General features: G+C 37.9%; 1 protein-coding gene and 1 pseudogene across 2 annotated transcripts in view; one reads left to right on the top strand and one right to left on the bottom strand.

Moving 5' to 3' along the window:
* Positions 1 to 12,577, bottom strand: part of NKAIN2 (sodium/potassium transporting ATPase interacting 2) — a 1,040,630-nt gene that overhangs the window by 56,882 nt on the left and 971,171 nt on the right. The window lies entirely within an intron of this gene.
* Positions 1,227 to 12,577, top strand: part of LOC143682518 (large ribosomal subunit protein uL16m pseudogene) — a 32,706-nt pseudogene continuing 21,355 nt past the window's right edge.

Here is a 12,577-nt window from a genome sequence, read left to right as displayed (position 1 = left end):
TTTTATGTAAATTATACCTCAATTTTATAAGGTAAAAATAAATAGACATGATATTTCAGATAGTGATAAATATTATGAGAAAATACACACAGTGGTCTGCTAATGGTTGACTGTGTAGGTGAGAAGAGTGAGATTTGAATTTGGAATTCCCTGGAGATTTCCCTGAGGAGACAGCAGTGGAACTGAAATTCTAACTGGCAACAAGCAAGCAACCAGGAGACCATCTTTCTAGGCCCAGGACATAGCAAGTGCAGATGTTCTAAGGCAGGAAAAACCCCAGCAGTATTTAGGCATCAGAAGGAAATCAATAGGATCAGAACTTTTTTGAGCCAGTTTAAGTGTGGTGGGAGCTGAGGTTGAAAGGGTAAGCAAGAACCAGTCAGGAATTTCAAAAAGAATATAATACAAGAACTGTATAGGAATATGAATTTAAAATACTATTTAAATTTATAGCAAAACCTAAGAATCCAGTTTGATCAGTAACTGGCAATCTATCATTACACACCTGGAGAGATCTATGGTTTCACTTGACTTATGGTTACCTCCTACATTTGAAATGTTCAGTAAACTTTTGGAATCTATATAAGAGAGACATTTTGTAAAGTTATATAGTTGGTTATAAGGGCAGGATTTGGAGAAAGGATGGAGGAGGCAAGGAAGTTGAGCACATGGAAGAAGGATGGGGCTTGAGAAACACCGGGTGGGAAGAGAAGGAAGGAGAACGTTTTATAATTGCTATGTGCACATGTGCCTGTGGGTGTGAAGAAGGAGGAGCAAGAGGTAAAAGGAAGCACCTTTAAGCATTTAACTCCTGAAATACCCTTCTCCCTGTGTTTAAAAGTAAGATGAACAGCATCTTTAACTTGACTGTCCTGAAAGTAAGAGTGCTTTTGGTTGCCTCCTTGTCATGAGTCTTGCTTTGGTGGAGAAGACCTTATGAAATCTCCAATCGATATGTCCTTTAAATTGAGAAGTGTTCTGGAAAAGCAGAGTCAAAAAAAGAGGAAAGTGAGGAGTATTGCTTTCTTATTTGCTCCTTCTTTCACACCTTAAGCTTCACGAAAAGCTGGCGTAAAGCACAATTTGAGATGTGAAATGCAAAGTGTCCTGTCCTTTGAATGAAACAGACAACCTCAAGGAATGTACTCACAGAGGAGCATGCCTTCTCAATCATCCCTGTTTTCAATTCTTTTGCCTAAAATGTTTAAATTCTTCGCTCTCTTAAAATGATTGAGAACACTCACTACAGAGAGCCAGTTCTGGAAAAGCACATCGTCTACAGCCTCTCCTTTCCTCATGCTACCATTCTGCACTCTCAGAAACTGCCTAAGCACACACTGGAGAAAGCAGCAGCAGATGCAGGGCTAACTGGGCTCTCACAGACTCTCCAAGATGAACAACGAGTCAATAAAGTGCAAAATCACCTGCGGGGGCAGGAAAACTGGAGCACCCAGTGTCAAAAAGAATTCCAGAAGCAGCAGAAGGTAATGAGGTAGGAGCCTATGCCATCCCAGGCTTGGAGTTGTGAGCAGGCAGAGGAGAGGGTGTGTGGGAAGGCTACAGGGCTAAGAACAATTAGGTTTCAGAAGAGGTTGGTGTGTTTGTGAGTGTGACTCAGCGCCACATCCCCAGGGCTGCCTTTTCCCTGTGTCCACTTCTAAGCCAACCCTTGAACCTCTTCCTTTCATTTTTGGGCTTTGAAAGCAAGTTTCATCTTGACAATTTGAACACTTGAAACAAGTGTTTTAGAGACGGCCCTGCAGCCTCCTTGCTGAAGCTGGTTCTATCTGGGAAGCTAATACCGTGGTACTGAAATGAAATCAATTGAAAGCACAATTATTACATCTTGCATCCACTTTAAAATAAATGCCCTTTTTCTTGTGCTTTGTGAAACATTCTGATGGATATAACAAAAGTTGAGGCAAAAGGTAGGGAGTATAACTTGCAGAAGAGCAAATGTCTAGAGATCTCACAATATTTTAATTTTATTTTAGATGTGTAGTAGGATAGAGGCAGTTTTATAAAAATATAAGATAGACTCAATTATTGGCCTCCAGAGTCCTATATTGGAACTGATTTAAGAATTCCCTTTACATTCCTGTGATATCTGATCTGTGATAAAAGTATCATCATAAAAGCGGAGTCCCACATCTACCACAGTTTTTGGGTAGTGCTAAATTTAATTCAGTATGATTAAAGAGACTCTTCTGCTTTAAAAGATTTAGGGTGGCGATACACAAAAGGAGGAACTTCTGCAGAGAAATTCAGTTATCTGCTACCGAGGCTGGGGGAGACTGGGCATTGAAGTCTGTGCTCATATTCTCCACAAGACCTTCCAAAAGATTTCAAAGAACAACTTGCCGAGAGTGTGACCTCATCTCAGCCTGAATGTCCCTGGCAGGGATAAAGGCAGGAGAAGATAATTTAATTGGCCACACATAAGAGGATACAGTGTGACTCTACGAAATGGTGTCCAAGCCACACAGGCGTCTTTCAGGACAGAAGTGCTTTGCAGCAGCTTGATAAAACCCGACAGCGAACTGAGCCAAGAAACAGGCAAACACACATTTCCTTCTTGATTGTTGAGGTCTCACTGTAAATGCAGTGAAATCACTAAGGGAAGCTTTGTATGGCATCGGACAAACTGGTCTGAGTCTCATATGATAAAGCCATTGGAATTTCAGCAAGCTATTCACCAGACTCTATTGCTTCTCACAGAAAGGAAACAGAGTAGGTGTTTCTGCTGCAACATGCTTTGATTGCATTTTCCTAAGTGCAGGCCATTTGAAAAGAATGGTGAATTTTTCAGTGAGATCTGAATATCCAAATATTTATGAAAATAATAATGATTGTAGCTTGTACTTATATTGCAGCTTCCATCTGAGTAGCTCAGATATTAATTCATTACCTTAAAAAATATTACCTAGAGGTTGGTTAAGTGGAAATCACGTATTTACATCTTATCCCTAGTGGAACACAGTAAAGGACATGCCAAAAATTTGCAAGCATTTAGGCATCCTTTTGATAAATTCATTCCATATCCTGAATTTCACTTTAAAGCTATACACATCAAGGGAAGAAATAAGTTTTTTTTTGCTTTCACATTTAACAGATAGAATTTCTGTAGTGTGCTTTACTTCTCTCAACCTGCCTGTTTCCTCCTGCCTGCTCTGACTCCAGGGTAAACTAAATAAAAGAAACCATTTACAGTCAACTTCCAAGTGATAAGTGTCTAGGAAGGCTCAGAGGTATCAACTCAAAGTATGATAAATACAGAAATAGATGGTTTAGTAGTCAAAGCAAAAGTCAAAATACAGGTTTCATTAAAGCAAGGCAGAACAATAATGCAAGGCAGTTCTTCCCTCATTCCAGATTCAAGTGACACATAGATTCCCTGTGGAACATGGATTCCTAACCTTTTTTATCCCTTAAACAATGAGACACCTTTGGAAGTCTGGAGTAGCTTTCGTTATTCGTCACAGAATAATATTTTTAAATGCATAAATTTAAACCCAAAGCCTTACAAAGGAAACCAATTACACAGAATTGCAGTAATCAAAATATTTAAAAATCACAATGTACTAATAGGCATCTCTTTATTAATACAATAATGACAAGATCAAGCAGCACGTTTGATAAGTACTGTGGTTTTGAATTCAGGAGGAGCAGAAACACCATCGAGATTTTCACAATAATTTTAATGCCATATAAAAATATCTGCCACTCCTATTGGTGACATCACAAATACTGCCTATTTCCTTGTGGATGCTTATCTTAGAAGGAAAATTGTGCCTCAGTTGAGCTAATGTAGATGATGTATGTAATTATGTTCTCATCTCAGCTCAAGAAACTCATGTTAAGAACCTCTAAGCTAAAGTAAAATTTATTTTTTTAAACCCTGAGACTAAATCCATTCCTAGATATCCAAATACTATAGTTTGAGGAACTCTGATATGAGGAATCCCAGGATGTCAGTATTTGTGAAGGGTGATCATATCACCAAAGAAATTCACTGATTTTGGTTTTTAAGAATTACTATATGAAGATTTTACAGCTGAGTTTGGGCCTTATTGTGAAATAAGAAATGTTCAAACATTTGAGATAAGTCAGATACCTTATATTATGACTACTGTCAATTTATGGTTTTGAAAAACAAATTATATAAGTAAATCATAGAGCCATCAAGAATACTTTGATTTTGATACTTTCCAATTAATGACAGAAAAAAGTCCAAATTCCTCAGCCTTAAACTTTTCCAGTCCTTTATCCCTATATAGTTTTTCCTGTCCAAGAGATACTCCTATTTCTCCTTCTGTAAACCAGCTCTGGTAACCCAGCTCTATCGATCTTTTATTCTTTAAATGAGGACTATCCTTTCCTGGCACTGGGAATGTGAGCCATTTATTCTCGCCACTGAGATTCTCCTTTTCCCCAATTCTACTGCACCAGTCATATACTTTGAAGCCAAATTTTTTCCTCTTGTAATATAGCTCATATCTCACTTTTTTTTAAACAAAACAATAATCAATCACCCAACCAACCAAACCAAAAAAGCACTATATTTATTATTCACCTTATTTAACATAACCTTGCTTTTAGAAGTCACTATATTTATGATAACTTCATTTTGAATCATATACTTTTATGATGATATTTATCAATTTTATGAGTTATGAACTCATACCTTATACTCAATATTCTGGCTCTAGCTGAATATAAAGGCAGAGAGGAGAGAGAGAGAGAATAGCAAGAGGAGGTGAGGAGAGAGAGAGAGGCAGAGACAGAGACAGAGAGACAGAGAGAAAAGGAGAAGGAGAAGGGGAGAAGACAGGAGGAGAGGGAAATACGGGAGGAGTGGAAAGAGCCTGAAAATGAGATTAGAAGATATGTAAAAATGGATTTTAGAAAGATATTCCCCTCCCCAGGTTTCTGTTTCTCCAGAATTCATGATGCCTCAATCAAATGAATTATTAATAAAAAAAGCTACAGAATATGTTGGTAGTATGAGCGGTCAACACCCTTCTTTTCCCGTTCAGTTCGCTAATAGACCTTATGCGGTTTTATCACAATGGTGAATGTTGCAATATGCTAGCTTGATAAAATATATCACATTTATAAACATAAAAGATATCATAAAAAGAGAAAATCAATTAAAGAAAAGATGTAAAGAAGGGTTGAAATATTTGGAAAGATAGCCTCAAAAGATGATATCTGTGAGAATTAAGGGACTATTTGGCCTAAAAGGGAAGGGAAGAGAGAAGATAAGTGGTGTGGAAATGAGTAATATAATTCAGTAAGAGGAAAAAATGTCCAAGAGAGCTGATGGGTGAAAACCTATTGATGAGGGTCACAGGAGGTTAGCAGAGAGCAGAGGAGCAGCATGTCTCTCACAGTGACAGAATGCCCCAGAGATAATGAGAAGCTACAAAGAAACTCAGAATGAAGTAATGACATAATCCGAACACATATGGAGTTATACAAGGTCAGGTAGTGCCAAGTGTTAGGAAGAAAAAGGCTGGCATCTAATCAGCCCATCACGCATAGCACCTACTCATTCTAAAGCTACAATAGGCTTGTACCCAGTGTTAATGTGCTATAAATGAATGTTGGTGTGTGTCTATTTTATACATACATATACATAGATATAAGTATTAAAAAAGGAATTTTGAAAGTTGATTTTTATAAGGAACTTCATTACCAGCTCATTCTCATATGAATGGTTACACGAGAAATAAACTGTTGTACTGAGCTACAATCCTCTAGTATCTCTATTGATGATAAAGAATTGAAAGACGTAACTGAAGGCGAGACACTTCGTTTATTGGCAGTATTTCAGTTATTATTCATGCAACAAGTATTTATTCTGTGCCTACTATGTGCCGGTCACCATTCTAGATGCTTGGATACAACCGTGAAGACAACGGAGGGAAATTTGTGACTCACTCCCGAGGCATGATGGAAGCTGTCATTTGATCCAGTGTAAACCAGCACCATCTTGGGAAGCAGATGGAGAGTGTGGGATGCACGTGTTTGAAAAACTTATTTTCTATTGCAGGTGTGGACAGATAGCCTTCAGCAGCTTTCTAAGATTTTCAAAAACAGTGACTCATAATATCAGCTCATTATAATATTGGATATGTCACCCCTGACTGGCCCAGCTGCAGGGGACAATGATTGTCACCAAACTCCTAAAGAACAAAGTGGTCTGCTGGCAGCCAGAGCTGATTAAGAGACAACCAATGCATACCCACAGACCATGAGTGAAGTGAGAAAACAACAAGCCAGATGGTCCTGGTTCATTTCCTCTTCCTTTACAGTAAAGTAGCTAGATTCTGACTCAGTGGAAGCTGTCATTTTTCACCGGGCCATTCTCCAACCAGGAAGAGCTCACTGGTACAAAGTCAACTGGGTGGCTGGGGATTGTATAAAGACTGTGTTCCTTTCCAGCCCAGTACATCCAGTCCAGCTTTGCCTAAGCAGTCTCCCTGTGGACAAGGAGGGGGTTTGGGGTCATGTACACTCTGTAGCTTATGTGCCTGCAATTTTTTTTCCATTAAACACTATTTTACATTTATTGTAGGGCACTGTTTTGCCTGAAACTACTCCCAGGAGGTTTACCATCTAATGGTGGAAATAAAAGATAAATAAGTAAAATATTTAGCATATTAGTGATACATGCTAAGAAAGAAAGCAAAGCAGGCAAGGGGACAGGATATGCATGTGTGTATGGGAGGATATTGCAATATTAGATATGGTGTCCGGGGCAGACCTCATTGAGAAAGTGACATGAGGATGAAGTCTTGAAGGAAGTGAGGAGAGAACCATGAAGATTTCTGAGAGAAGGGCAGGCATTCCAGACATAGAAATCACAGGGGTGCAGAGGACCAGAGCAGAGACCAGACTAGCTGAGACTTCTTGAGGAAAGGATAAGATTATGGAGATGAGTTTTTGAGGTGCTGGGGTCCCCCTCTCTTTTCCCACCCTAGTTTAAGACATCAACTTCTGCAGGACCACGCTATTGGCTTCCAACTGCCAATTGCTCTCACACCTTCTTTTCTCCCAAGCTCATTTTCATTCAGGAACACAGCAATTTTTTTTGAAAAACAAAAAACAGAAAACAGATTGGATCAAGGATTCACTATCGTATTTAGGATAAAATCCCCAAATCTTCACATGGCCTCCGAGGCACTGGATGACCTGGGTCTCTAGAATGTTAGTTTCAAGAGAACAGAGACCCCAGTTTGTTTTGTTCACTGATACCAGGGCTTGGTCTTTTGTTACATCCTTGGCCTCAATTTATACAACCACCCAACCTGCTAACTATGAGAGTCCACTTTGGCTTTCTTTCAAATCTTCAAACATCCTGGGCTCATTCCTGCTTTGGGGCTTCCCACATAGTGACCCACCAATGCTTTGGTTAATTCCCACCGATTATTATTAGAAGGATTTTGCTTGCTCTATTCTCTCCTACATGAGGGTATTCTATAAAATCAAAACATGATCTGTACTTATATTCTCTTTGAAGCTATTTTTCTACTCTTTGTTGAGAGGTTGTATTTTTGTTTTGTCAATTCTATACTGCTGATGCTTATTACTGATTGGTATATAGTTGGCACCAAAGTAATACTTTTCAATGAATTTAATGGATGATTGGAATGGCCAGCTTTAGTGAAACATGGTGATGGCTCTTTAAGCTTTGTAAGGTGATCAAATCAGACAAAGGACAATTCTGAGTGAGGGATAGACCCCAAAAAGCCCAACCCATAAATAAATTTATAACTCAACTTTAGTCAAAAGTCTAAATAATATAGATTCTCTTAATGCCACAAAATTATCATGAGTAGTGATTTTTAGGTATGCTTAGATCCTATGGAGATAGTTTTCCTACTATTTTTTTACATAAAAACCTATTACTATACATTGAAATTTCGTGATGTTCACCACGTCATCTTATTCCACTCTACATATAATATATGCTCAATTAACCATGATGAAACAAACCTTATGCTTGTCATAATTAGCAAAGTTTCACTAAATTTAATCAGACCAACTGAAACACTAATATTAAATTGATATTGTATGACATATTTACAAATCAGAATGTTTAGTCAATATTTATTAAACAAAAATCATTTTCTAATCCCTTCATAGGAATTGATAGCTTTTAAAAACTTTTGGCCAAAGCAAACTAGGAAATGAGTTTGAAAACCTTTTTTTAACCTTACTTATTGAATTCTATTGTAGTATCAATAATTCCATTAGTGGCACATACTGTTAGGAAGTCTTTGTTAAGTCCATGAGTAAAGGGGTGATCACCTACTGCATGCCTGGTATGGTCCTGGTGTTGCAGGAAAAGCCTTCTGCGGATTAAATGTCACATCTGCCTTACAGGGGCAGAAGGGCTAACACGGGGACATGGCAAATGAAACACAGCCACGATGCACAGCCCTGTAGGAGAGGCAAAGCATGCCTGGGATTTCAAGGGGGTGGGTTATAACATACAACTGAAAGATAAGAGAGGTTGTTTTACAGGAGATAATTTTAAAAATCATGTTCAAGGATAGGTTTCTGGCAGGGGAAATAAATGGAAACAATGGCCTGGAGGAAGGAAAACACCAGCCAACGTGAGAAAATGTTGGAATGTAGGGTTTGAGCCAGGGCGTAGGAGATGAAGCTGGAGAGAAAGATTGGAGCCATATTGAATTAGACTTTGAATTTTGGGTTGAGGCATTTGTAATTAATTCAATTGACAATGGAGAGCCATTGAATATTTTTTAAAAGAGGGAAAGAGGGGAAAACAATCAGAACTGTAACTTAAGCAAGTTTTCCTGGCAGAATGGATGCCCTGGGGACAGAGAGATCACTCAGTGAGCCCCTGCCATGGAGGTGAGGCAAATCATGGAGCTTATCTGGGGAACAGGCTTCAGGAATAGAAAAGTCAGGGGCAAATATGGGTGGAGGGAAGGGAGCATATGGTAGTGCAGCTGCTGACAGCCATTTGATACTTGGCAGCTAGAACTTGAGTCTGAAGCTGAATCTTCTTTCAAAGCATGTGGTAACCCAACAAATGCAATTCAAGTCCACTTTACTGAACTTGAATGCCTACAACAATAACAAAATCAGAGACTATAGGTATTGACAAATTTGTTCTCTTTTATGTTTTTCTATCTTTCTTAATAAAGAGATTCTCATAAAAGAACACTTCCTTATTTGTTAAACACTTAATAAATATACTGACACTCATCTTGAAGTGTGGGTTATTTTTTCTTTATCTCCTCTGACATTTAAGTTTGGACCCATGGTGTTTAAGACTTTATGGGTTTATTTAATTCAGTGTGGTGACATATTTTATGTTTCCAAGTTAACATCAGTCCTCATTAGGTGAGCTTCTTTCTGGACACTGCTACCCAGACTCATACACCCTGAGATGCTCAACCTCCATGGGGATGATTCTCTTTTAATGACTACAGCCTGTCATGCTTTACTGCTTTGGAAAATGTCACCTGAATCCTGGAAAAGCTGGTTTTAATTCTACAACATGCATGAATACATAGGTTAGTCTAAGCATAGGGGGAACATCCTCTCGCTGTCATACTTGCTCTTGTCTCACATGAATTTCAATTTTATAAGTGGATGTATCTGGCTTGGTTTCTGATCACATTTAGGTGAGTGAAGTGTAAATAGTTTCTTCACAAAGTACATGCATCTTAGAAATTTGGGGACAAATGAGAACAGAGACCCTAGTAAAAAACAACATGAGTCAAATTATGAGAGCTGCAGAAAAGTTGAAATGTACAGAAGAAAATAATGGCAAGGCTAGATGAGATCTATAAATATGATCAAGCAAGTGTATACTCTGCTTAACCAAAGGAAAGGCAGGTTCAAAAAATATGTGGAAAAATCAAAGGACAATTACATTAGAGACAAATAAAAATATATGATGCTTCAAATACCTATTTTAAAGATGAGTAAGGGATGAAATGACCTCTAACATAAAATTCCAATTTGTAGGCAGCAGAGGTGCTCTTTGACAGCACAAAGGGGAGGAGGTGGAATAGAAAAAAAAAAGGCCACAAATAAATATATAGCATTCTATCAATGCAATTAACATTTTCTTCACATTGCTTTCATACAAAATACAGATGCTAAGTAGGAAAAATGAAACAAATACCTTATTTTGAGACTTCTGTAAAATAAGAATATCTGTATCAGGGAAATATTAAATAGTAAAAAAAAGCAAATATTTAAAATCATGCAATTCTTTATCAAAGAATTAAAAATTTAAAAAGATGCTTCTATAATACATAAAATGAAAGGAGCTAAAGATAAAGAAAGTAAAGGAAAAAAAGGCTCTAATAGTATGAAAATCACCAAATCTTAAATAGGAAAACATAGTTTTTTGGAAGTTAAGATCTAGTCATTGTTCAATACAGAATTGGGCTAGTAGCTAAAACATTCATACACTGCCCTCCCCACCCCCTGCCCGCCATACATATACATTGTCATGGTCAGGTTCATGTGTCAATTTGACCAGGTCGTGGTGCCTGGTCATCTGGTCAGGCAAGTGCTTGCCTGTCTGTTGCTATGAGGGCATTTCATGGACTTAAATCATGACTACATCTGTTGCATCCACAGCTGATTACATTGTCATCTGCAATGAGCGATGCTCAATCTAATCACCGGAAGGCTTTTAAGGAGGATTCAGAAGAGACAGTCTCTCTTCCTGCTTCAGCTGCTGAGCCTCTCCTGAGAGTTTGTCCAGACCCTTCATCAGAGTTACCAGCTTCACAGCCTGCCCTATGAATTTGGACTCTTCCAACCCTACAGTTGCCCAGCCTCTTCTGAGAGTTCGTTGAGGACCTTTATCAGATTTCCCAGCTTGCAGCCTGCCCTACAGACCTTGAACTCTAAATTCCCACAGTTACATAAGACATGTTTATAAATTTTATACCTATGGATATTTCCTGCTGATTCTGTTTCTCTAGAGAAGCCTAGCTAATACATGTATATATACATATACATACACTACAGTTTTGTGAAGCAATGCTTGTAAGTCCTGAAAGGTTAAGTAAAAACTTCCATCTTTATGGTTAAACCTCAAATAATTCAGCATTTGGAGGTAGCCATCTGCAGCATTCTATCTTAGAAATTTACTAAGGGATTTTTGGAAAAAAATAAATTATACAAATTAATTTGGGGAAACATTCTATTAATTTTATGTCTGAGACATGAAATTAATAGAATACCTTAAAGCAACAAAAACTGAAAGGAAGATAATTGACACATTTTTCTGAGAGGTTTGAAGCAGTCCAAACTTTAAAGAAACTGGTCTTAGCTGTATCTGTGACAACCTCTTTTCTGTACCTTCATGTCTCAGTATATGTTATTACTGGAAAGGCCATAGGCCTGTCACACAGCTGAAAGGTTGCTATGTGGAATTTTTTTATGATTTAAACATCTCAAACATGCAAACATACTGGTTATAGTGAGCAACCTTATATCACAAACTGAAATGTACAGTGATCAGGTAAAATTTCTTTTACAACTTGTATTCAACAACTAAAGAATGAATGAATGAGAGAATTACCTAACATTTTCACAGAGGAAGATACTGTATTATTTTGGTGAGAAAACAAAACAAAACAAAGTCTGTGGAAAATAAAATAATGTTCTGCCAGATGAAACTGTTCTCTTAAAAAGCTAAGCGTAGCTTGAGAGTATCCCTTTCATTGGGAAGAAACCTCGTACGTGACACAATGGTCTCCCTATAGTGGGCATTTAATTTTAAAAACATTAAGTAGTCTTAGATCCGTTAATCAATTCTTTTTGAGTACAATGATTATAAATGTATCTGTTAGCATTTGCTATATTACAAACCACTTAAAACCTTGTAGCTGGCATCAACTCTCATTTCTTTATCAATGACTCAGTGGGTTAGAGGAGGTTCGTCTCTATCCTTGTGTTGTTGGTAGCCTCATTCATATATCTAGGACTTCAGCAGGGCAGTGGGATGTGGGGTTTCTTTTCACACGGTCTGTCTTTGCTCTGTAGCCTAGCCTGGGCATGTGCACGTGGGAGTAGAAGGGATCCCAGTAGGAAATAAGTTCAAGTGCCAACATGTTGGCACTTAATAAGCCTCCACTTAAGTCACATTGGCCAAAGACAGTCACATGGTCAAGCTGCTTAAGGAGTAGGGCAGCAGAGTCGCATTGCAAAAGGACAAGCGTACAGGGATGGAAAGAATGCTTGTGGCTATTTTTGCAAACAATCTACCACAGCGATCAACCTGATGGTTATTGTAATATATATTGTCATTCACTATATAACAATATTGCATAATATAGGCAAAAACTTACTGTGTTGCTTAATTTTCACGATGCTATATTAAGTTGTGCTGTGTTTAATGTCAGCCTATATACATTGAGTGCTTGTTATGTACCAAGTTCCTCACAACAGCCTAAAGAGGAAGATATTATTATTATACTCATTTTACAGATGAGTGAATTGAATTTTATAAAGGTTAAATAAACTTACCCAAGGTAACATAGCTAGTAATTGGAAGAGATGGAATGTGAAC

Source organism: Tamandua tetradactyla, chromosome 5 (assembly GCF_023851605.1).
Source record: "Tamandua tetradactyla isolate mTamTet1 chromosome 5, mTamTet1.pri, whole genome shotgun sequence".
In the NCBI taxonomy this organism is placed as follows: domain Eukaryota; kingdom Metazoa; phylum Chordata; class Mammalia; order Pilosa; family Myrmecophagidae; genus Tamandua; species Tamandua tetradactyla.
The sequence above is the reverse complement of the archived record's forward strand: the minus strand, read 5'-3'. Positions and strand labels throughout refer to the sequence as shown.